Genomic DNA, 5,176 nt, shown 5'->3' on the forward strand with positions numbered 1-5,176 from the left:
AAGAAAAGCATATGTAATGTAAAGGAAAATGATGCTTTCTTGGTATGTTTATAAGAAATATTCATACATTCATACAGCATTTCTTTTTAGAAGCTGGTTGCTTGAACTTCTAACTCCTAAATTACTATTTTGCATGTTCATTTATCATCATATGACAATAATTATGAAAATCAGATTCAAGCTGAAACAATGGACTCTGATTATATCATGATTCTCATCAGGATGGTGAGGACATTGATTCCCAGATGACATTGAAACTGGAGTTTGTGTTTGATCCGAACTTCAAAAACCATGTGAATTACTCACACACCGCAAAGGCAACCAGACCGCTGTCCAGATCCCCACAGACATCTACAAAGGCGGTGAGGAACCAGACTGATGCTGTTAAATCTCTGTATGAGTCAAAGAGAGTTCATGACGTGTCTGTCTGTCTGTAGCGCCGGTGATTCTGAACGAGCTGAACTGGACGCAAGCGTTAGAGAACAGCAGAGATGACCCGTCATTGCTCTGGCAAGCGTTTGGAAGTGCCACCGGTGTCACAAGATATTATCCAGGTAACCATCTGATCGACGTGTACTGAGGCAGATCATCGGTTTTGAGTAAAATGTGAAACCAACCTGAGACCACATATGTCCCAAATAAGTAACAGATTTTGTCTTGTAGCTGCTCCCTGGAGAGCTCTGGATAAGATGTACAACGACGACCCTGGTAATACATTTCCTGTATCTGTGTTTGGTTCCTTTCTCTTTCAGTGAACCTGGAGACATCCAGTCAGATGCCAAACTGTCCAGTTAAGCTACAGTAAATCAGCTTTTTTGTGTCTATAGTCTACATCTGTAAAAACTGTTGATAGCCTTTGATTGGTCAGTTTAGGTTTGAGGGCAGGGCTTAACAGATCTTAATAATACTTAAAATTGTCGTTGTTTCCCTCAGGTACATTCAAGGAGCATCCTCGCCCAAAGATATGGTCGTCCTCTTAGACGTGTGAGTATGTGTGTGTGCTGTTGCGAGCTGCGCGTTTGCCTGGTTTTGGTTATAGTTTACATTTTTCTGTTCACAGGAGCGGCAGTGTCAGTGGACTTACTCTCAAACTGATCAAAGCTTCGGTCACAGAGATGCTCGACACACTCTCCGACGTTGATTACATCAATGTGGCCAGGGTCCGTCAGCTACTTTTGATTGTTGGATTTTTGAAAGTCATTTTCATTTGATGATCAGGAAACGATTATTTATTTTAGTTCATTCCATGGTGTTTTCTAAACTTTCTGTGGTTTATTTGTCAATATATAGGCTAATACAGGATGGGGTGTATGCCCTGTCTTATTCGTCTTTGTTTATACATTTTTATATTAGTTTGTCATTGTACTGTTTATTGTTGATTCACAAGCAAATGATTGATGGCTGATCAGGAGAGATGACGATCAAAACTCGAATTAAATCAGTGGATGAGGCAAGTGTGTGTGATTAATGTGGCAGATGAAACTAGGACATGTGTGATATCTGGGACTTGACTTTCTATTAATGGCTCAAAATTTCAAACTTTAGATGTGCAACCCTTCAAATGATGTCACTGATTGGCTGTATCCCAATTGCATAATTGTATTACAGGCTAAATATGTACCACATATACTCTAGTTTTGACATAAAACTACATCTTAATGCCACAAATGAATTTATTTGTGTGTTTGCATAAAAATTGTGGCATGCAATAGATCTGGAGAACATTTCTTGCTCAGCAATGGATCCTGTGCAGTGAATGGGTGCCGTCAGAATTAGAGTCCAAACAGCAGATAAAAACATCACAGTAATCACCACAACTAATCCATGTGACTCCAGTCCATCAGTTAACATCTTGTTAAGTGAAAAGCTGCAGGTTTGTCAGAAGCAAATCCATCATTAAGGTGTTTTAACTTTAAACCGTCACTTCTTGATCTTCAAACCATTACTTCTGGCTTAAAATAAAAGTCCCTTATCCATAATATTTTTTCTCAGATGAAAAAATTGAACCATTTACAAGTGAAAACAGACCAAAACAGATCTAAACAAATATTCTGGTGGATTTTGATGCAAAGGGACAACAGGGGATGGACTTTTTCACTTGAGGAAGCGTTATTATGTATTATGGTGTTGACAGTTTAAAGTTAAAACGTCTTAATGATGGATTTGTTTCTTACAAACATACAGCTTTTCACTTAACAAGACATTGATTGACTGGAGTCCTTTGAATTACTAGTGGATCATCGTGATGTTTTTATCAGTTGTTTGGACTCTCATTTTGTTAGTAGTAGTGCTAACTTTACATGAAGTAATATTTCTGTCACGGTTTCTTCAAGTTAAACCAAACTTTTATTTTGACGGTTCTCTGTGAAGACCTATGAGTTTCTGTTTGCATATGATATGATGATAGTTTTACTCAAAGGGAATGGTAAAATCCTCATGAGGTGACTAGAGCAGTTCTAGAGAAACAAAACCACACAACTGCACCATTCAATCATCAGAGATGAGCAGAACTTGCAGGATTCGTATTTTTGCAGCTTAATATTAGAGTCCGCATTTTACTCATCGTGGGAAATCATAGGGTTCTATGTAATACCACTTTTTCTCCAATTCTGTTCCCATGAAGAACATTTTTGAAATCGAGCAAGAATAGTGCAGGGATCCGTGCATTTTCGGCAACATTATAAGTAATGTTTAAATTTTGCTTGAAAATGTCTGATAATGAAATGCTGCCCTGCAGCGCTACATTGACGAGGTCACGCATATGTACTCCTGTACGCCCATTAATGACACTGATTACAGGTACGAGTCAATAGAACAGTTCAGATCGGCCAGTTTGACGTTAAACATGCTAAACTCATGGTGTGTTTTCATGTGCCGCCCCCTGCAGTCTGGGTCTGGTACTTCCTCCGTACAGTCAATATTACATCCAGGCTGATCTCAGCGATGTCATGCTGCAGCTGCAGTGTGAGTCTTTTATTTAATACGGATGATGATGTTTTGTGTGGGATTAGTGATGTTGATGTTTCGTTCTAAATAATCCCTCCTGCGTTTCTCTCAGATTTACAGTCTCTGCTGCCGAACTCGTTTGAGTCGGCTGGACACGTGTTTCTAGCTCCAAGGTATACACATCCACCCATCCGTCATGATGTTTCTTCTGGTAAAGGTTTGAGATATTGTGTGTTTTTGTGGAAATGTGTGGTTGTTCAATCTCTTTCTTTCTCTCTGTAATATATTTAGAGGATACTGCAAGCATCTGCAGATCACTGAGAATAACACACAGTTCCTGGCAGACTTCCTGTCTCTGATGGTGGAGATCTCACCTGAATCTGAAGACTGTGAGTTACGTTCACCTCTAGACCACACCAGCGTTGAATATTGTATGTTGCATGAATATAATTAAATTTTAAGCAATGGTTATTTATACAGTGCTATAATCAAGTAAACTTCTTGGAGAAATCAACCATCGCTTCGGTGAGCGCAAACACACAGCTTGCGCAATCGCTGATTGCTTTAAACCCAGAGAGCGATCAATTTTTGAATCCAAAGTTACTTCAGCACATCATGTCATTAACAAAATCAACCATCGTTGAGACAGAATGTATTGTTGCTAAACAGTTTATTTCTACACAAATAAACAAAGAAGGAAACGCGAAATTGACAACACAAAATCTCCTTTCAAAGTACCACAAAACATTAGAAGCAAATGCCAAGTGTACTGACAGCTTTGAAGACCGGATTGACGCTTGGTGCTTCAACCGCAATGTGTGAAAATTCATTTTCAGTTTTGAGGAATGTATTCACCTACCACAGACGTTCTATGCGCCACACACGCAAGGCCCAGCTCATTCTGCTGGCATTTGAGAAGGATCTCACACGCAAGTGTCAACATGAATGGAAAGATAAAGTTTCTTCGGAGATTTCACTCGGAGACCCACGCAAAACTATAGAGATCGCTAAGACATGTGACCAACTGGGCGGCAACGTCATCAGAACGCAAAGAATTATGGGTAAGTTTGGCCCGTTTATGTGGGCTGGCATAGCAGGCTAGTGTTCTGGCATGAAAATAATGAAAAATTAGCGTGAAAAAACAGAACATAATCCTACAAAATGCAGCGGACTAAAGAAAACATTGTCGGAACATACCGCCTAAAACTAAATCCTAATTCAAAGACGAGATATGATGAGAAAATAAAGGGAATCAAAGGACTGGATCCTTACGAGCAGAGCGGCTGTTCAAGGGACGTCAAACTGTTGCCCAACTTCCAGCACCCATATATTTACAACTACATGATACTAAGTGTTAGTGCATACACAAAAAAAATTTCTATGGACTTTTTATAACGTAAATGTATTCATCTAAATGTATTTACATGTTAAATATGTAAAGAAACTGAAATTAAGTTGGTTGTTACTACTATTTAAGTTATGTAATTGTGTTTGCAACCAAAGAACACTGATTTTGCACAATTCTTCCTTAATACAGTTAAAGGAGGCAGAATTTAATTAGTCTTTGTGTATTTTATTTAACAGACATGGCTAAAAATCATTACATGTGAGAAGAGACATTACAAAATCTTTTGGAAAACAATAAAACATTTACATATTAGATGTGAGCATGGTATATAATTCTCCAAAAGGGCTTGAACCGGTCTGTGTTCATAGCTTTGACCTCAGTATGGCCGAGGTACAGAGAAGGGGTCCAGTCTGGATCACACTCCAACATTTCATAGGCAGGTTTGCCAGCTTTTGTGACTCATGTTTATGAAGTGTAGAGTCATAAATCAAATTGGTTTGGGTGTAGTTTTAGGTTGGACTTGTAATGATGTACGTTACGTTGATTGTTCATGTTACTTAAGAAAGCCACTAGATGGCACTGTGTTGTGTATGTGACGAACAATGCAGATTAACAAAAAAATATAGGCTACTAGCTAAAATTGGAAAATGTTAAGAGACAATAAACAGAGACGTTGAGATCATACGGTGAAGTATTTTATTGAATAATTGAACAAAGCAAGACTATTGTGGTCTATTTTAGTTATAGCCTAATATGGGTTGTTGTTATGGTCTGTCTCAGATCATTAAAAAAAAGTGTGCCCCCCTATGAAAATTAAATGCCCCCCCATTTGGTTTGTTCTGGTGACGGCCCTGAGGCCTGTGATCATATCGAAGCAGCTTC

At 38.7% G+C, this 5,176-nt stretch overlaps 2 long non-coding RNA genes across 2 annotated transcripts; both read left to right on the forward strand.

Annotated features, from left to right (window-relative positions):
- Positions 1-331: 331 nt before the first annotated feature.
- Positions 332-1,190, forward strand: LOC122144945. Its single transcript, XR_006159979.1, has 3 exons — positions 332-801; positions 934-984; positions 1,061-1,190. It is a non-coding gene; the product is annotated as an uncharacterized LOC122144945 (long non-coding RNA).
- A 1,362-nt stretch (positions 1,191-2,552) lies between these two features.
- Positions 2,553-3,188, forward strand: LOC122144937. The gene is made up of 3 exons (XR_006159966.1): positions 2,553-2,799; positions 2,888-2,964; positions 3,059-3,188. It is a non-coding gene; the product is annotated as an uncharacterized LOC122144937 (long non-coding RNA).
- The last annotated feature ends 1,988 nt before the right edge of the window (positions 3,189-5,176 follow it).

The sequence above is a fragment of the Cyprinus carpio genome, unplaced genomic scaffold (genome assembly GCF_018340385.1).
Source record: "Cyprinus carpio isolate SPL01 unplaced genomic scaffold, ASM1834038v1 S000006809, whole genome shotgun sequence".
Taxonomy (NCBI): Eukaryota; Metazoa; Chordata; class Actinopteri; order Cypriniformes; family Cyprinidae; genus Cyprinus; species Cyprinus carpio.